Source organism: Stylophora pistillata, chromosome 9 (assembly GCF_964205215.1).
Source record: "Stylophora pistillata chromosome 9, jaStyPist1.2, whole genome shotgun sequence".
Classification (NCBI taxonomy): Eukaryota; Metazoa; Cnidaria; class Anthozoa; order Scleractinia; family Pocilloporidae; genus Stylophora; species Stylophora pistillata.
In genome coordinates, this window is record NC_142527.1 from 22,224,020 (window position 1) to 22,245,377 (window position 21,358).

The following is a 21,358-nucleotide window of genomic DNA, read 5'->3' on the forward strand; positions in this document are numbered from 1 at the left end:
TTTTATATCCTCAGTTAATCTTTTCTTTCGTTTTTATTTTTGTTCTGATTCGTTTTGTTTTGTTTTGTTTTCATTAAGATTAGAGCACTTGTTCAAACGGGTGAAACAACCTTTTTTATTGCAACTGAACTGACTCTCAAATTTGTCTGTTTCCAATTCAGTTAAAAAGAATAATGACAGAATATTCAAAATTACTTTCTACGGATGTTTATTTATTAGTTATATATCATCAGTTTGCTTAAATTCACTCAGCTTAAAATTTGTATCAAAAACTTAAATAACTTTTCTTCAGTCCTACAGATTATTAAAAACAAAACGAAAAGAGAATAAGAGTAAGACCTTTGTGTAGCCTAATGGCAATGTGCATGGAAATAAATGATCTGACTCGCCAACGGCGCACCGACACTCAACTAAACATTTCTTAAGATCTCATGTATGTAGGCCTTCGCGAGAGATTTCCATCAATGTTGAGCAAAAGGGAATATATCTAGTTGAGTTGGTCTGTTTGTACTTATTTAGAGCGCGTCCACATGAATTTTCATTGCGTAGTCATTTAAAGACTGTAATTTCTACATCGAGCGAGCGATCATTAACTCTGTTTTGGTAACATCGAGTCTTAACTTCCTAGTTTTAAGCCAAAGATCAGTATCTTTCAATTTAGTTTTGATTAAGGCCTCAACATTAGTTACGTTAGAGGCAGAAACAGTGACATAGATGTCGTCAGCAGAGAGTTCGTGAGATCAAGCAATTTGGAAGGTCATTTTGGAAGATCAGGAAGGCAATGGGGCTAAAATATCGGGATAGACATTCTAGTCTTCTCGGATGAGAACCAATAAATCGTTTGTCCCGTCTCCTGCAGGGTTGGGGTGGGAGACATTAAGTTCCCACGCACGACATCACTGTGTGGCGGATGTCCTCCCCTGGGGTGGGATGGGTGGCAGTCATTAGCGCAAGCTGTTGCGGGGTCCCTGCCTGTCGGCGAAGCTAATTAACTAAACTAAATATTGACTCTTGTGGTCCTCCAGCTAGGAGGGCTCGAGTAATCAAATTATAAGACTAGTTAAATAATATTCAAACTCTCTCTGAGCATCTTGATCTAATACCCCGACATATTTAGCGAGTTTTTGCATAAAATTCTCAGCGTAGTCGATAGTTTAAAAGGCCTTCTTCAAATCTATGAGAATCACGCAACCAAGATGGCCATTAATGCTTTCCCTAACTAAACTGTGGGAGTAAAAGGAGAAATAAGTTCTTATTAAAACATTTAGTGATAAAAACGGGCGATAAAAAATATGAACGACGTTTCGACCACTCCACGGTCATTTTCAAGTTAGAGTTCATGAGTAAATTTCCGCATATATACGATTTCTGAAACAATGGAATGAAGGTAAAAGCTAAGTATTTACATACAAACAATAGAGCTAATAACTAATAAAAAGAGTGCAAAAATGAAGTGTAAATAAGCGGTGAAAAGCATGAAAATTAATTAATGTGAAGTGTTAAGCAAACAGCTTCGCGCGAATAGAATCGCTCTGTTTGTTCAATTTTTCAGAGCGATTCTATTCGCGCGAAGCTGTTTGCATAACACTCCATATTAATTAATTTTCATCCTTTTCACCGTTTATTTACACTTCATTTTTGCACTTTTTTATTAGTTCTTAGCTCTATTGTTTATATGTAAATACTTAGCTTTTACCCTCATTCCACTGTTTCAGAAATCGTGTGTATGCGGGACTTTACTCATGAACTCTAACTTGAAAATGACCGTGGAGCCTTCGAAACGTCATTCATATTTTTTATCGCTCGTTTTTATCACTAAAGGTAGTAGAAGGAGTGTTCTGTAAATATAAAAAACCGGCCTGGCAAGTGTTTTCTTTTAGATAGGAGTACAGTAGATCATGGAAATTTTTCAAACAATTTGGCCACACAACGAATATAAGAAAGGGAGCGGTAGGTGTTTATTAGTCTTTCAAACAAGAACACGCAGGCAATCATTAAATGAAGAAAAAATGCGGTTAATCATCGAGAAGTGTCAGAGGCTTGAAGTTGAAAATTTCTTTCGGCAACAAGTTATGGGGAAAAAAGTCGAAAATAGCCGCAAGAGAATAATTTGACTCATGTGCAACTTTTTGGTTGATCAAGCGACACCCTTGTTTCGTGTTTGTGGCCAGCGTTGGCGCCACATTAGTTCGTATTAGAGGAGGAATAACTGACGATTGTGGAGGAAATGATTGCCTTTATTATTAAGTATAAATATAGAGGTAAGACCGATACAACGTAGATAAGTAAATTTTAAGACGGAGCACTATATTTCCCACTGCACCTGAAGAAGGCTGGTTTGGTCAGCCGAAATATAGTGCTCCGTCTTAAAATTTACTTATCTTCATTGTATCGGTCTTGCCTCTATATTTATATTTCATAGTCGTTATTTTGGGCCGATCAGATCATCGCTGATCCAACGTACAAGAGTAGGAGTATCGTCCACGGTTGCCTGCTGAACATTTCACAGTCACCTTTATTAAGAAACTCTCAACTCCCTTTATGCCGAGAAATGCTGTAGAAGTTGTTGTTGGGATAAAAGGTTAACTAGGGCTCTACCCTCCGCCACTACTCTAAAGAAAGTGTTTATTGCCGGTAATAGATTTCTTCTTTTTCCTCTCTTTCTCTTTCGAATTCAATGAGTGAGATCACCATTAAATTCCAAATTAAAACTACTTCACTTGACTTATATTTTACGGTGAATTTTCTTGCCATTTGTAGTGACCAGACATAAAACTGCATGGATTAATCGTTGATTTAACTGCAAAAAAACAAATAAACAAATAGACAGACAAACAAGAGTTTTACGATTATTGCCAGGTTAGACACGAAAATGGATCAACAAGGCGAGGTGGTGAAGCGGCACCGTGCCCTTCGACAAAGGTATGAAAATCGAGCCCGCCCTAAGAACAGTAACAATAAAATTCACACTTGATTCAAAATAAAATGAGAAATATAATGGCTACGGAAAACAAACAGCGATAATTGTGTCTAAGATCAACGACCCCCATAGTTGTTATTATTGACCCTCGAAGCAGCTATTGACGAGTGTATTAATCCAATATTAATCTAGTATTAATTGTATTACTCTGCTTAATCCAAAGTTAACACCCGACTTATGTTAACAATTGAATAAAGAAACTGTTTGGGGTTGCGTCTGTGGGGTAACGAAATAATTTGAATATATCAACAAAGTTGAAATAGTAAATTGGCCACCGTTACGATTATAAAAGCTGACATTTCGAGCGTTAGCCCTTCGTCGGAGCGAATAGGGGAATTGTGGGTTGTGTGAGGGGTTGTGTGTGCTTAAAAGGCAGAAAAAGGAGCAACGTGATTGGTGGGAACATGGCAACGAGAAAAAGACGAATAAATTAGTGGAATGAAAAGCGTTCGTTGATACCTGTGGGATTTAGACGGCCGGTTTGAAAGATGAACTTTTGTTCAAGAGTTTTCCGGCTTTCCGTGCTACCTCAGTGTAAGGAAAGACCGCAGATTGCCATGTGTTACTTAGAATGGTTGGGTAAATTGCCATGAACAGCCAGGGTACAGTCGGCTTCTTCGAAGGAAAGACGACATTGATAAAATGCTTCTACGATTGCAGACGGATATAAACTCTATATTTAGGACGATCATTACCAATAAGCTTTTTAGAATATGGTCATTTTTTTTTTTTTTTATGGAAGCAATGAGTGGTTCAGAAATTACAGTTTATCAGCAATAAGTGTCAAACGCAAAAATTTAAAACTTTCTCTCTACAACTGAGGTAACGAAAAAAAGCTGCAAATAGCCGCGGGAAAAAATTGATTTATGAGAAACGTTTTGGTTACTCAACCAACTTGTGCTTCGCGTTCCTGACCAGCGAGGGCGCCAAATTAGTGAAAAGAGTTCAACGAGTGAATTTTAATCGAAGAGGATGCATTTGATCGCCTTTGGGAGACTCTTAACTCCCTCCATATTTCTAAAAATACCATAGAAAGTTGTTGTAGTGTTACTGTTGTAGTGTTACTGGCCCTACCCTACGGTATCAAAAGGGACATTTAAAAGACCGGTAATAACTTATCTATTTTTCAATATATTATTCATTAAATCCCCACGAGTTTGGAACAATCTTATTTAATTGTTCGAGAAATTGTCCTAAGGGTATAGGAGAAATAACGCTAATGCGAACTTTTCTATTTCTCTCTCCCCCCCCCCCCCACCCCAGAAGAAAAGTAGGGCACTTTCGTGACTTTTCCCTCTGTTGATGATAGATTACCCATTTTTGTGGGGTAACTTTTGACAACCCCAATAACAAAGCTTGATGACCCAACCTGTCTGCATGCAAACGATTGACCAATACCATCTAATCCTCACTGAAGCAGCTGGTTATTTGTATTTGTGAGGGCACGAAAGTGCCCTGTCGTGGTATCGGCCGATTCAAAAGCTATTAATCCATTTCTTTTGGCAAACTGAAGCTATTGACTTACCATTTATACAATTCCCTTATCTTATTTCTTTGTGGTATAAATAAATGTTGTTGTTGTTCCGGTGTTCCGGGGTGTTCCGGTGTTCCGGGGTGTTCCGGTGTTCTGGTGTTCCGGTGTTCTGGTGTTCTGATGTTCCGGTCTTCTAGGTTTTAGTACATGCCAAAATGGATTCGGAATTAGCATATGAATTATGAAATTGTCTGCTTTATTGGTTTGATCTTTTTCGAAGTTTGGATCCACTGGCAAAACCATTCTTTCGACTGCAGAGGCGATTTCTACCAGCGATGTTTTCAGATATCCGATAACTGAAACTCCTCGTTCCTGCAAATATTTTTTTAAGTTCTGCCACGTTCATGGCGTTTAAGTAGCTTTTGTTCTTCTGATTGGACATTGTGAACCTGGAACTTTTCGAGTTTTTCCGACTTTTCAAGATTAAAGCAATGGAAAAATTTTTTAGTGACGGGAACGTGAAATAGCGACTCGTAGTTCGTACACATATCGTAATTTGAGACCCGATATCCGAACTTTTGCGGTTTGTTTACGTAAAAAAGCGCGTGACACTACATGTGAAATCTTGCGCCAAAAAGATGAATTGATTCCTTGTTTATTATTGTAAATCAAAGAGCATAAACTCATTGCAACACATTGTTGTCCTGAATTTTGTCCAAATACCAACTCATTAGCTTGGCAATATGGTGCCCTTATTGTTTTGCAAGGTTCAATGTACGTTGGAGTAGGACCAGAGTTTTTCTCTATATCTGAACTCAGTTGAAATTTACAATAGTTTGATATGTGTGTCTTACTCTTACAGAGACACATGGGTCTCTTACAGGAAAACATTGATAAATACCGACCTGCTCTATACTTCAATTTAATCATCCTTTAATATACCCTCACAGAACAATTCAACAAACACTTCGTCTCATGCTGTGTAACTTTATTTAATCTTACCATATTAAGCTTACAATATTAAGCTTACAAACATTCTTTGCAACTCTTCTAAACTTCACATAACGACGTAGCCACGTGGACTTCGGTATGCTTAGACGAATACGCTCATAAGCAAATTCCTTCAGTTTCATGCCCTTTCTTCTGAGACGTGTCAGAGTAGCTTCTGGCATTCTACTGGGTTCTCGATCCCGTCTAAATACACGGTTGTGTTTGCATGTAAATATAATATGAAATAGCGCAGGTTTCGCTCGATATTTCTCACTCGTAAGGTTCACTCGTAAAGGATCGCTCGTAAAGTTCGCGGACCGACCCGTTCCCAAAACGCTCCACAAGTTTTAGTGTGGGTCTACTGCGAACGGTGTGTAACTTTGTGTGTATATTGAGCGTAATAGCCATCGAATTTGTTTCGCGTACATCGAGCAAGGTAATGTCCACGAAGGCAGCCATCCCTTAAACCATGCTCTCTATGGTTCATTTTACGCATGCGCTTACACTTCACGCATGCGCTGTAGTGGAACTGCGTTTCGTGACTGAACGCAAAAGAAAAAAAAAAAAAACCAAATTATGCCTCGGGCGTTTCCTTCGGAAAGCCCGAGTAATAAACAAACACATGGTTTTTCAGACCAGTAACTTTGTAAAATGCTGGTCGCAACGGGATTTGCCAGTATTTCTCTGATTTCTTTTCTTCGACCTTGTCTTACTTTCTCTTGAAATCTGCCCATTCATATCTGGTTCATGTTTTCTAACATTACCACTGCTTTAAATCTTTGATTTCGAAAACGCGGAAAATAATATTGACCTTTTAAAAGAACAGGAACTTCCTTGTTGGAAGACATCCATGCCTAAACTCAAACAACTAGTGAATTCTTCATCAGAATTTGTTCAAAACGATAGCTGACGCTTTTAATAGAAAAAAAGGGTTTCCAGACTTAAACTGCCTCTCGCAAAAACCTGATCTCGGCAAGCATTTGTCACTATTTGTCAACTTCTCTTGAGAGTTGAGCATTGGTGTTTTGTTTCCTCATGCCTTACAATACTATTGTGTTTATTTTCAAACTCGTGAGTGCGGAATTTAGTATGAGACGTTTAAGCTCACTTGCATAATGGTAATAATGATGATGAAGGAAAAACAACTGCGACTTCCTTGTTGGAAGACACGCACGTCTCAAGCAACTATTAAATCACATCTCCACAATGAAGCAAGCGCACTTTTAATGAGCCTAAACTACATTTAAGTCAACATCTTCGGGGACTTTAGCATTAGATCTATAAAGTAATCTTTGGAAACTTCTAGGCAATGAAAGTAAAATTAAACCGGCATAATTCTTTTAATTGCAACCTTTTTGAATAGCCGCCCTTTCCAAAAATAAAGACAAATTACCGAAATATTTTCCCGGTGTGATGAATCGATCGATAAAAAAACCATTGTCTGTAGTAAACAATTATTTTAATTGCATTAAAAAAAACCACATCAAAAGAAGCAATGACCCGATAGAATTCCTGTTTGGGGGTATAAAATAAGAAGTTTTCAGCTAGAAAAGTTTGAGCTGCCTGGTAGACCCGATGCGAAATATCAAACTGACTTGAAGGTAAGAATGAACTATGTGAGTTAGTTATCATTACCAATACTTGCATTCATATTTCGTTAATTTTTTTTTTCAACAAATAAGTCTATTAGTGTTGAAACGGTCTCCAAAATTTCTAAGCAATTAATATCTAGACTACTAATTCTACACAAATATGATTAACTTGACTTTTTTCAATCAATCATCATCAACAGTGGTACCACGATTTCAACTTTTGATCTCTCGCTTTTCACAATGACTTCGAAGGTCTTTTGTCTAGCTGACCACTTGTTGAAAACTGCACGCTCAGTAAAAGGTTTTTGCCGATGATCTATCACAGCACCGACACTCAGCTTTATTAACGAGTATGAAAAAGAAAAAGGCTCTAAAACATGCGAACCTGAACCAAATATTCTTCATCGTTTGTTTGTTTGTTTATTAGCTTTATTTCACTGTGCAGAAGAAACCCATTTTATTTTCCCATATTGTGGCTCAGGCAGAGTTGAAGGCATTCGCCAAAATAAAGTGATAACCTCGCGGAACCGCAAGAAACACTCACCCAAACCTACATGTATTGTTCAAACCAAATTTTTGACGTCAAATGTGGTTTAGAACTTAACACACAAGCGGAAAACGAAGTCGATGGGCTAAAATGACCAATTAGTGAACTAAAATTCTACAATAGAATTTGTCCAAAGTTAGCTGCTGCCGTTGGTTTGTGTGATGATAGAGGAAGAAGTAACAGAAACAAAGGGTTTTTTTAGACCAAAACTTTGATGTTTGTGGTATTTCGCTGATAACCTTCCTACTTTTTATTTTCGATACAGTATTTTGTTTTACTTGGCCTAACAATACGGCTGCGGTTATTTTTAAACTCATCATAAATGTGGAAATTAGAACTGACCTTTCAAACAAATAACTTGACCAGCGACTTCCTTATTGCAGGACACCCAGGCACTAGATTTCAATGGCTAAATCTCTGCGACCTCGTTCTCTAGTACAAAATTCAAAAGAATACATTATCTCAAGCGAGGCCAGAAAGGCTAATTTAAATTTAAACAAAAGAATATTAATGCGGCAGCCATTTTTGAAAGTGGTCAATGCCTCGAGAATAAATTTTAGTATTTCGTTTTGATTCACCTTACACTACGGCTGCGGTTATTTTGAAATTCATCGTAAACACGCAAATTAGAATTGACCCTTCAAACAAATAACCAGCGACTTCCTTGTTGGAATAATATTCAGGCACTAAATTTCAACAACTATATCTCTGCGATATAATGACGTGACGGATTGCTAAACTTGGAAGTGAATACGAACGGTTTAAATATGCTAGTGTCATTAAGCCAGGTTTTACCACAATATGAAAAGACAGAAATCATCAGACTGCGAAAAGTTTAAACCAAACTCGTGCTTGCAGAACATTTTACATCTGCGTTTCAAAGTAATTTCTGTGTACTTCTCTAGGTTTTAACGTGCAATCGTTCAGAAAGAATTAAAAATTTTTGGGCAGAGTTCACAAGATGTAGATACTGTAAATCTGTAAAGAAAATTTCCTTGCAATAAAGAACTACATACCTAAAGAAGAATGGGATTACACGATGATGCCATCCGAAGCATATGTAACTGACACTAGTAGTTTAAAAGAAATGTCCCTGGGATGATTTGTGTAAGTCAGTAACGGTAAACAAGAGCTTGTCGTTTTCAACTTGAAATCGTTCAAACGTTTGATAGCCGGTTTACATGGCAATTTATTGGGATGAAAAGACCTTAATCCCTTACTTTACAGCTATTGATATTCAACAACAATCTTGTTAGCTACACGAAAGGATTCAGCAACAAAGCAAAGCTTACCTCAATCGGAGAGCGCCGCCATCTAAACCTTTGTGATAGCCCCCCATAAAACCCTTCTTTCGCGATAAATTGAATCGGGACATATCACCATCGATGATTTGTTGTCAGAAAAAATGAAAACTCTCCATACATTCGCTGTCACCGGCCATAATTAAATTCAATGATAAAACATTTCTTCGATAATTCCTTGAAATACTGTTATTCTGATGAAAATTTTCCGTCGAAGTTTTTGGAAATTTTTTTCAAATTAACAAGGCAGTCGGCTTTAAGAAAAAAACTTGCAGTGAGTTACAAAAATGTCGGACTGTCACGTCCAGTAATGCGTATGACCTTGGGGCCGACCATTAACTCTTGAGGGGGGGGGGAGGGGGTGATTTTGAAAACAAACTTCCTGCCAGCGTTTATTGGAAGAAAAAAATTGCATGCAGCCCAAATGTAACAGAAAAAAAAGAGCATTTAGAACGGAAAAGAATATCCTGCCCAGCAGATTGCTAGGAAAATAATTTCTTGATGACCAGAAATCACCCACACACCCCCCCCCCCCCTCCCTCAAAAGCTAAATGGTCGGCCCCGAAATGATGTTTCATGCGCTGGTGGCTTTAATCTATAAAAGGGTCGAACTTGAATGGTTTATTTCTACAAACTATTCACCTCGATTTCAAAAAACAAGTTTCAATCAGTTTTATGTCGCTCTGAAACACAAAACTACCGAATTTTGCACTAAAGAGAATCACGGCAAGTTTTAGAAGCCTGCATTTAACAAAAATAAACGTTGCTTATCAAGATATCAAATTTAATTTTCAAAGAATTAGGTCTATGTTTCACAGAACCAATTTTATTTTTTGACAATCAAGGCATAGTTCGCGAGCTCACGCACGCCATATCACGCAAAACCAGGGGGAACAAAAAGAATTTACAAAGAGAATGGCGTTGTCAACATTACCAGCAGTAATATCACTATAATAAAGTTGATTGAACTTTATATGTTCTTGGTTGCAACTTGACGGCCTCAAGTTATTTTATTCATCTCTCCGTCAGACAACATGGCAGGAAGTTTACACAGTGCCTTATTGCTTATCTTGGTTCTGGGATTGGAGCAGGGATCTTCTTCTGTTCTAAATGACCAATGCCGATTTGAAGGAGACACCTACACTATTGATGAATTGGATGACCTAGACATGGAACAGAAGCAAGATAGCGTGCCGGCCGATGTTTGTACTAAAATTAAAGCTGAATTCAAAGACGTTGAGAACAAATCCATGGCTGAAGCCAAAAGAGAAAAACCTGATAGCTATCGAAGAGGGAGAAATGTAACATACACCTTTGGTCGTACATTATACTCCCAGAGACTACAACATGGTAAAAGTTCACTGGCGGACGGCTCGAAAGTGTTTAGGACTTTACAGAACGAAGCTTGTGTCAATCGTGCCATTGGAGACATTTGTAAGAAGAGCAATGTTTTAAACCTTTTAGGAATAGCTGCAAGGGGGTAAGTGTTTCCAGCACGAGAACACAAAAAGGCGTTCACAGCCAGCCCTTAGGCTTAGTTTTGATACTTAAGGTTACTCCAAAGTTTTGCAGGTGAACACTGGACGAAGAAAACTTTTTTTCTCGTTGATTCGTAGTTAATTACTTAAATCTACATTTTCAGAAAGATTAAGTTAAAATCTTAAAACGCACGTAAGTAATTGAGAAAAACGTGTTTTCATAAAAAAAAAAAAGTTAATAGCTTTCAAAGGTCCATGAATTGCAATTAACGGTTACATTCATCAAATCCTTAAATCAGAGCAGCATCAAACCATGTCTAACTTTGAAGGTATCCCGATCTCCGTTTAATTCAAGTGGTACTCTGCCACTAAATAATTTATATTTCCTTTTTCTTTTTTCAGGAACAAGACAATAAGCATCTGCAGGGAAAAGGTTCTTCAATGTTTAAAACATCGACCTTTAGGGAGCGTGAAATGTCCGAATAAGTCAAAGGAGGAGGCCCGTTTCAGAAAAATTGATGGAACTTGCAATAATGTGCGTCAACCCTTATTCGGAGCAGCCCGTACTCCGTTCATACGAGTACAAGAAGCTGATTATGCAGATAAGGTTTCGACACCTCGTGAGGCACGAAATGGAGGCAAGTTACCCAACGCGAGAGATGTGAGTCGTTTCGTCCATGGCACAAATGCAGACCGCAAAAACCCTGACTCTCCAAGGCTGACACACTTGGCCATGAATTGGGGTCAGTTCCTGGACCATGACCTAACTTTGGCGGACAAACAAGAATGTGACTGTGAAGCTCTTAACACTACCGAGCCAGAGTGTTTCAACGTTAAGGTTCCGTCCGATGATGACGTCTTCCAGAAGAGGGATGTTAGATTCTTCAAGGTGATTCGAGATGCTCCTCATGGATTTATAGAAGAGTGTTCACCAGGACCAAGAGAGCACACCAATACGATAACAGCTTTCATCGACGCGTCCAACGTTTACGGCTCTAGCGAGGAGGAAGCTGAACACCTTCGAGCCCCTGACGGAAGAATGAAAATTATGAAACCTCGTCACGGCTGCCCTTTGGGGGATCTTTTACCTGCACAAACTGATCCAGAGATGCCATGCGTATCAAGAGATCCTAACAGACCTTGTTTCATAGCCGGAGACGAACGTGTGAACGAGAATCAAGGTGAGGTCACCTCGCTTCCCTGATCAAGACAAAAAGACTAGGCTGTGGTCTATCGACCTTTTATAACCAAGCCTATAGTGTATTCAGACCAACTATTTACCGTAAAACTCTAAAATATTGTTACTGCTACATATATAGACAGCGAATTGACAAGTTGATACCCTGTCAAGGCTTGTGCACAAACACCCTTATTAAGACAAGACTGGAAGGATGAAATTGTACGTGCGCCCTGATTAAGCCTTTTAGCCCCAAGATCTCAACACTATTACTCCTAAATGTCTGTCATACAGTTCTTATGGTGATAGTTCTGGGAATTTGTTAGTAAATCAAATAGTACACCCACGTTGATCAGTGTAATTCTTTCTTCTTCTCACCTTTTTGCTTTATGGAGTACTTATGTTGCGGGGAGAAAATACTTTTTGGTCATTCCGTGTGGTGAAAGAGTTCATACTCGACAACCCAAAAACCATACCCCTGAGAAATATAGGGAGTATCCTGTGCGGGTGTTTGTCCGACATCTTCATGTCACACACCCTTCTATCTTACCCTATATTTCTTACCCTATATTCATTATAATGACATATATTTCATGGATACAACATACAGGTCTTATGTCAGTTTATACTCTGTTCGTCCGGGAACATAACCGAATAGCAGAATTTTTTGGTAAAAACACAGTTTGGGAAGCAGAGCAGATTTACCAGGAGACCAGGAGAATTGTCGGGGCGGAATTACAATTCATCACATACAACGAAGATCTGCCATTGCTTCTCAGCCCCAGAACGGTATGCAATAGTTTCTAATTCTATCTTTTTTTTTTTTTTCTTAGTTTCCAACTGACTTCTTTTCTTCATTTTGTAGATCAGAGACAACAATCTCGTGCTGAAAGGAACAGGGTACTTCAATGGTTACAACCCTAAAGTCAATGCGCAAATATCCCAAGCCTTTTCTGCGGCAGCTTACCGATTTGGCCACAGTTTGGTTCAAGAGGAGTTTCTACGTTTTACTCAAGAGGGTTTTGCACACAATTGCAGCAAGGATTCTATGTCAGAGTACACTCCTATCCCAGTGCTTGACTTTGGTAATCCAACCTACCTTTATGACAAGAGTAATGGTGGTGTCGATTCCATCTTTAGAGGCTTGGTTAAAAGTCCAGCAGCCAAAGTTGATGGGTGAGTAAGAGATAAAAGGTATATAGGACATTCTTGTACGTATCTCTTGTCTGGAAAAAACCAAGCCAATACGTTTTCATCCGGAGGGGAAAGAGCGGGGAAGGGGTTATTAGGCGAAAGAGGGGTGGTAGTTTTGCAAAAAACAAAACAGTTAATTAGATGTCAAAATCGAGTGAAAAATCATTTTACCCGATTATATTTGATTTAAACTTTTTCCCTTGAGAAAGACAAAATGCTTGCTACAATATTCGTTGTAAAACATCTTCATATCAGGTTACTTGGATCGAAGAGCTAAAACGAAAAAGCGACCAATCGATCCCGCAATCAAAAACAATTAATTTCTATAGATCTCCACGTACAAGTAGGATTATCAGTAACTCAATACAAGATAATGATTCGCACGACTGATCCTTGGATTGACCTGATTCTCTCTCCAGGCGTTTTTCAAGCTCTGTACAAGAAAACCTGTTTCGAAGCCCCGGTGACTTGTCCGACCTCATAGCCATCAACATCCAAAGAGGACGCGAACGCGGAGTGCCTTCATACACGACATATCGAAACACGTTTTGTAAAATTAAACCAAAAGTAAACAGATTTACAGATCTGAAAAAGGCTGGAATTGGCGAAAAAGATATAAATAATTTGAAGTCCCAGTACCAGTCAGTCTGGGACATCGATCTTTTTGTTGGAGGTATGTCTGCGCAGGTGCAATGCCGCTATACACTGATTATCGATTGAGTGCCGTGAAATCAAGTCCAAAGTAATAGCAACGGCTAATCAGAACTTAGGGAATTCTCATAAGGAGCCAATCAAAACAAAGGGAATTATTATAAGGAGCCAATCAAAACAAAGGGAATTATCATAAGGAGCGAATAAGAATCCAAAAAAGGGGGTAGGGGAAGTAAGAAAACTGACTGAAGTGCATGAAAAGGCAAGTGATCAACTTTTACATCTGGTTTAATTTTTTCATCTGATCGGTAAAGAGGGCGTAGTTGCTTTTCTTTTAGCTTTTCTTTTTCTTTGACTGGCCACAAAGAAAACTGAATCAAAAGAAATCAAATCGACAAGTGGTGCAATCCCGCTACTTTATGGAGAGTCGTAAAACCAAAACCAAAGCAATTACAACTACCAATAAGAAAAAAAGGCGCATATCACATGGAGCCAATAAGAACTGCAAATAGGTAACCAAACTGGCAGAAGTGCGGGAAAACGCCACTTACCAAACCGTCTTTGATTTAACTTTTTCATCCTCAGTGAATGGATCAATAACAGAGCGAGGCAAAGAGAAAACTGAAAGAAATCTCGAATTACTTTCGATGTTCAAATGAAAATTGGTTTACGATTCAGTAAATTTAAAGTGTTTTTTTTGGTTCAACCGTCTAAAGTCATATCTGTGACTTTCTTGTTGCCAAAATGCTGAAAAATCTTTAACGAATGTAAATCAGCTACAAGCTCTTTGTCTCCTTTTGCGAGATCAAAACGGGCGATCCAGAACCTTGCCCACTCGTGTAGTCAATCATATCAGAGGATTCGCTTCATCATACCCATTCGAGGACCCATTCATGCAAACCACCCCCCGACACTAAAATTTATCTACATTTAACAAATGGTAAACACCACAGCGTACACTATTGAGTTATGGATGCACGCGGGAGGTTGCTAAGCACGAAAGAAGCGTAAGAGTCGCTCGAGGCGAGAGCCGAGAGCGACTCTAGCTTCTTGAGTGCTTAGCAAACCTCCCAAGTGCATCCATAACTCAATAGTGTACGCTGTGGTGTTTACCATTTGTTTTATAACATAACATTGATACATTGTAGCTAAAGAGTTCCCGTTTATTTAACAAATCTTACGCGACCAGAAAAAACAAGCGCGCGCGGAAAAATAGTCTTTGCATTTGCTCACGTCAGCAGCGTACACCCATGGGCAAATGGGGGACGCTAAATTGACCAATCAGAGCGCGCGCTTTACTTTGGTTATGTTATAATTTAATTTCTCTCAGCTTACACAACTAAAACAATTAAGCGCAATAGGAGGGGGGGCTCTTATGAAGCGCTTATAGTAATTGTTATTTTTATGATTCCCCACAGGAATGCTGGAGCCTGCAGATCCGGAGGGGGAGTGCTAGGTAAAACCTTTCAATGTCTACTAGCCGAGCAGTTCAAACGCCTACGAGAAGGTGACCGCTTCTGGCATGAAAACGCGCCGAACTCAGCAAAGAACACTAATGAAACAGCTTTCACGCTTTGCCAACTGCAAGAAATTAGAAAAGTCACATTGGCCAAGGTGATCTGCGACAATTCTGAGAACATCCCTTCTATCCCCAGGAGGGTATTACAACAGTCAAAGATATTCACCGATTGTAATAAGCTGCCCGAAATGAACTTGAACGTGTTTAAACCAGGTTTCAGATGTGGATGGCGAGGGTATGTTGCAGCTATTATTGATTAGAAGCAAATTCATCTAAATTCCGTCTCAATTTCGATGAACTGTTTTTTAATTATCTTATTTTCCGACAGAAGGAAGGGCGACACTCCAAAGATCGACCGACTAACCCATCCACAAAAATATGGAATAATTCATCGGCTGCTCGGCTCCGAATCATGGATTTCTATTTTTTTAGGAAGGATTATAGATTAAGTCTACTAGGGTCAAGGGTTTAATATTGATTTGCGCAGAAAGTAGATAGTGGTTTGAAGAATACTGATTTAAATTCTTACGGTGGAGGAGAGTTTGCAAGGATAATCTTGTTAGTGAAATTTAACGTTCTTTTTGTAATTGGTTGTGTTGTTTTCAAACTTACTGGGGATCGCGCCCTTATTTTTACCGGTCTCAGCCTACAAGATATTGCCATTGAGGGATCCGATAGGTATTAGGCTTTTCTTGTTGTTGTTGTGGTTTTTTTTAGTTTTATTCAAAGAGGTTTCATGTGTAATTTCAAATATGATATCTAGGTGAACCATTTTGGAAGCTCGCTATATTCCGCTTTAGATAGTCATACAATAAACTTCATTGATGCATTAATCAGTGTCTCTTCATTGACTATCAACATATAAATGCGCAGCGGATCACTTTCCAGATATCGGTCCCTGAGTCCTAATTCACGAGCATTTATGAACCGGCTCTCTTAACATCAATACGTACGTTCTCCATACTGTTCTCTGTACTTCTTTTGACAAGGAAAAAATTTTTAACAATCAATGCAAATACATATGATGCACGATCATCGCAGTAGATAGCGCTATTTAAGCAATAGCGAAAATTAGACCTGAAAAAAATCAGGCCTGTATGGGATTCGAACCACTGACCTCTGCGATACTAGTGCAGCGCTCTTACCAATTGGGCTAACAAGTCAAATGGGAGCAGGCCGTTAAGTTGATTCGTAATAAACTCGTGAAAGTGATAAATCAGATACAATGAAATATATGAAGTTCATATATTTTGAACTGCGGTATTAGATACGTATGATGCACGATCCTCGCAGTAGATAGCGCTATTTAAGCAATAGCGAAAATCAGACCTGAAAAAAATCAGGCCTGTACGGGATTCGAACCACTGACCTCTGCGATACTAGTGCAGCGCTCTTACCAATTGGGCTAACAAGTCAACTGGGAGCAGGCCGTTAAGTTGATTCGTAATAAACCCGTGAGAGTGATAAATCAGATACAATGAAATATATGAAGTTCATATATTTTGAACTGCGGTATTAGAGCGTTGTATAGAGCGCTGCACTAGTATCGCAGAGGTCAGTGGTTCGAATCCCGTACAGGCCTGACTTTTTTTTTTTTTTTTTTTTTTTTTTCAGGTCGGATTTTCGCTATTGCTTAAATAGCGCTATCTACTGCGAGGATCGTGCATCATACGTATCTAATACCGCAGTTCAAAATATATGAACTTCATATATTTCATTGTATCTAATCAATGCAAAGCTTGTTTAGTTGACGGTCATTTCTTTTATTCTCGTGATCTTGATTCGTGATTCTGGAGTGAGGGTTCATGTAAGGAGTAATTAGATGCTAGTCACCCTTGAGTGTCAATCCTATAAGCGAACTGAACTATCCGCTTTAGCATCGAAGCATCCTATTGAAAGGCAATTTTCTGTTCATAGGAAAACTTGATGAAAGGAGAAAAAGGCTTTTTACTTCGCCACATGCGCAACCTCGAGACAGTTTAGTCTTCAATCCTTCTGAAACATCGAGCCCTCTACTAGTGCTTACTGATAACATGAAGCTTTTTATATCGCTGATTTCATCTCCTCGTGCTGTTATATCAACATTCGGAGACAAACTTCCCGGTCATTTTTAATCCTCAGTTAATCTTTTCTTTCGTTTTTATTTTTGTTCTGATTCGTTTTGTTTTGCTTTGTTTTCATTAAGATTAGAGCACTTGTTCAAACGGGTGAAACAACCTTTTTTATTGCAACTGAACTGACTCTCAAATTTGTCTGTTTCCAATTCAGTTAAAAAGAATAATGACAGAATATTCAAAATTACTTTCTACGGATGTTTATTGATTAGTTATATATCATCAGTTTGCTTAAATTCACTCAGCTTAAAATTTGTATCAAAAACTTAAATAACTTTTCTTCAGTCCTACAGATTATTAAAAACAAAACGAAAAGAGAATAAGAAAGAGTAAGACCTTTGTGTAGCCTAATGGCAATGTGCATGGAAATAAATGATCTGACTCGCCAACGGCGCACCGACACTCAACTAAACATTTCTTAAGATCTCATGTATGTAGGCCTTCGCGAGAGATTTCCATCAATGTTGAGCCAAAGGGAATATTTCTAGCTGAGTTGGTCTATTTGTACTTATTTAGAGCGCGTCCATATGGATTTTCATTGCGTAGTCATTCAAAGACTGTAATTTCTACCTCGAGCGAGCGATCTTTAACTCTGTTTTGGTAACATCGAGTCTCAACTTCCTAGTTTTAACCCAAAGATCAGTATCTTTCAATTTAGTTTTGATTAAGGCCTCAACATTAGTTACGTTAGAGGCAGAAACAGTGACATAGATGTCGTCAGCAGAGAGTTCGTGAGATCAAGCAATTTGGAAGGTCATTTTGGAAGATCAGGAAGGCAAGGGGGCTAAAATATCGGGATAGACATTCCAGTCTTCTCGGATAAGGACGAATAAACCGTTTGTCCCGTCTCCTGCAGGGTTGGGGTGGGAGACATTAATTTCCCACGCACGACATCACTGTGTGGTGGATGTCCTCCCCTGGGGTGGGATGGGTGGCAGTCATTAGCGCAAGCTGTTGCGGGGTCCCTGCCTGTCGGCGAAGCTAATAAACTAAACTAAGTATTGACTCTTGTGGTCCTCCACAGCTAGGAGGGCTCGAGTAATCAAATTATAAGACTAGTTAAATAATATTCAAACTCTCTCTGAGCATCTTGATCTAATACCCCCGACATATTTAGCGAGTTTTTGCATAATATTCTCAGCGTAGTCGATAGTTTAAAAGGCCTTCCTCAAATCTATGAGAATCACGCAACCAAGATGGCCATTGATGCTTTCCCTAACGAAACTGTGGGAGTAAAAGGAGAAATAAGTTCTTATTAAAACATTTAGTGATAAAAACGGGCGATAAAAAATATGAACGACGTTTCGACCACTCCACGGTCATTTTCAAGTTAGAGTTCATAAGTAAATTTCCGCATATAAACGATTTCTGAAACAATGGAATGAAGGTAAAAGCTAAGTATTTACATACAAACAATAGAGCTAATAACTAATAAAAAAGTGCAAATATGAAGTGTAAATAAGCGGTGAAAAGCATGAAAATTAATTAATGTGAAGTGTTAAGCAAACAGCTTCGCGCGAATAGAATCGCTCTGTTTGTTCAATTTTTCAGAGAAGAAGGAGGCTGGTTTGGCCAGCCGAAATATAGTGCTCCGTCTTAAAATTTACTTAACTTCGTTGTATCGGTCTTGCCTCTATATTTATATTTCATAGTCGTTATTTTGGGCCGATCAGGTCATCGCTGATCCAACGTACAAGAGTAGGAGTATCGTCCACGGTTGCCTGCTGAACATTTCACAGTCACCTTTTTTTAAGAAACTCTCAACTCCCTTTATGCCGAAAAATGCTGTAGGAGTTGTTGTTGGGAGAAAAGGTTAACTAGACCTCTACCCTCCGCCACTACTCTAAAGAAAGTGTTTATTGCCGGTAATAGATTTCTTCTTTTTCCTCTCTTTCTCTCTCGAATTCAATGAGTGAGATCACCATTAAATTCCAAATTAAAACTACTTCACTTGACTTATATTTTACGTTGGAAGTAAGTCAAGGTTGATACGCTCTACTAAACTACACCAAACAAACAAAGAAATTCCTACAACATAGAAAGATTTACTCACGGTGAATTTTCTTGCCATTTGTAGTGACCAGACATAAAACTGCATGGATTAATCGTTGATTTAACTGCAAAAAAAACAAATAAATAAACAGACAGACAAACAAGAGTTTTACGATTATTGCCAAGTTAGACACGAAAATGGATCAACAAGGCGAGGTGGTGAAGCGGCACCGTGCCCTTCGACAAAGGTATGAAGATCGAGCCCGCCCTAAGAACAGTAACAATAAAATTCACACTTGATTCAAAATAAAATGAGAAATATAATGGCTATGGAAAACAAACAGCGATAATTGTGTCTAAGATCAACGACCCCCAGAGTTGTTATTATTGACCCTCGAAGCAGCTGTTGACGAGTGTATTAATCCAATATTAATCTAGTATTAATTGTATTACTCTGCTTAATCCAAAGTTAACACCCGACTTATGTTAACAATTGAATAAAGAAACTGTTTGGGGCTGCGTCTGTGGGGTAACGAAATAATTTGAATATATCAACAAAGTTGAAATAGTAAATTGGCCACCGTTACGATTATAAAAGCTGACATTTCGAGTGTTAGCCCTTCGTCGGAGCGAATAGGGGAATTGTGGGTTGTGTGAGGGTTTGTGTGTGCTTAAAAGGCAGAAAAAGGAGCAACGTGATTGGTGGGAACATGGCAACGAGAAAAAGACGAATAAATTAGTGGAATGAAAAGCGTTCGTTGATACCTGTGGGATTTAGACGGCCGGTTTGAAAGATGAACTTTTGTTCAAGAGTTTTCCGGCTTTCCGTGCTACCTCAGTGTAAGGAAAGACCGCAGATTGCCATGTGTTGCTTAGAATGGTTGGGTAAATTGCCATGAACAGCCAGGGTAAAGTCGGCCTCTTCGAAGGAAAGACGACATTGATAAAATGCTTCTACGATTGCAGACGGATATAAACTCTATATTTAGGGCGATCATTACCAATAAGCTTTTTAGAATATGGTCATTTTTTTTTTTTTTTTTATGGAAGCAATGAGTGGTTCAGAAATTACAGTTTATCAGCAATAAGTGTCAAACGCAAAAATTTAAAACTTTCTCTCTACAACTGAGGTAACGAAAAAAAACTGCAAATAGCCGCGGGAAAAAAATTGATTTATAAGAAACGTTTTGGTTACTCAACCACCTTGTGCTTCGTGTTCCTGACCAGCGAGGGCGCCAAATTAGTGAAAAGAGTTCAACGAGTGAATTTTAATGGAAGAGGATGCATTTGATCGCCTTTGGGAGACTCTTAACTCCCTCCATATTTCTAAAAATACCATAGAAAGTTGTTGTAGTGTTACTGTTTAACTCTGGCCCTACCCTACGGTATATCAAAAGGGACATTTAAAAGACCGGTAATAACTTATCTATTTTTCAATATATTATTCATTAAATCCGCACGAGTTTGGAACAATCTTATTTAATTGTTCGAGAAATTGTCCTAAGGGTATAGGAGAAATAAGGCTAATACGAACTTTTCTATTTCTCTCTTCCCCCCCCCCCCCCACCCCAGAAGAAAAGTAGGGCACTTTCCTGACTTTTCCCTCTGTTGATGATAGATTACCCATTTTTGTGGGGTAACTTTTGACAACCCCAATAACAAAGCTTGATGACCCAACCTGTCTGCATGCAAACGATTGACCAATACCATCTAATCCTCACTGAAGCAGCTGGTTATTTGTATTTGTGGGGGCACGAAAGTGCCCTATGTCGTGGTATCGGCCGATTCAAAAGCTATTAATCCATTTCTTTTGGCAAACTGAAGCTATTGACTTACCATTTATACAATTCCCTTATCTTATTTCTTTGTGGTATAAATAAATGTTGTTGTTGTTCCGGTGTTCCGGGGTGTTCCGGTGTTCTGGTGTTCCGGTGTTCTGGTTTTCTGGTGTTCCGGTGTTCCGGTCTTCCAGATTTTAGTACATGCCAAAATGGATTGGGAATTAGCATATCATGAATTATGAAATTGTCTGCTTTATTGGTTTGATCTTTTTCGAAGTTTGGATCCACTGGCAAAACCATTCTTTCGACTGCAGAGGCGATTTCTACCAGCGAAGTTTTCAGATATCCGCTAACTGAAACTCCTCGTTCCTGCAAATATTTTTTAAGTTCTGCCACGTTCATGGCGTTTAAGTAGCTTTTGTTCTTCTGATTGGACATTTTGAACCTGGAACTTTTCGAGTTTTTCCGACTTTTCAAGATTAAAGCAATGGAAAAATTTTTTAGTGACGTGAACGTGAAATAGCGACTCGTAGTTCGTACACATATCGTAATTTGAGACCCGATATCC

At 38.7% G+C, this 21,358-nt stretch overlaps 1 long non-coding RNA gene and 1 pseudogene across 2 annotated transcripts in view; one reads left to right on the forward strand and one right to left on the reverse strand.

Annotated features, from left to right (window-relative positions):
* The window catches only part of LOC148723827 (uncharacterized), a 29,815-nt gene extending 20,779 nt beyond the window's left edge, over positions 1–9,036 (reverse strand). Inside the window, exon 1 of the long non-coding RNA XR_015991469.1 lies at positions 8,876–9,036. This is a non-coding gene — a long non-coding RNA (uncharacterized LOC148723827). The remainder of the gene's footprint in view (positions 1–8,875) is intronic.
* Positions 9,037–9,903: 867 nt separating this feature from the next.
* Positions 9,904–15,736, forward strand: LOC148723828 (immunomodulatory peroxidase-like; annotated as a pseudogene). Its single transcript, XR_015991931.1, has 7 exons — positions 9,904–10,364; positions 10,765–11,543; positions 12,150–12,328; positions 12,405–12,715; positions 13,153–13,406; positions 14,803–15,138; positions 15,232–15,736. The product of XR_015991931.1 is annotated as an immunomodulatory peroxidase-like (transcript).
* Positions 15,737–21,358: the final 5,622 nt, after the last annotated feature.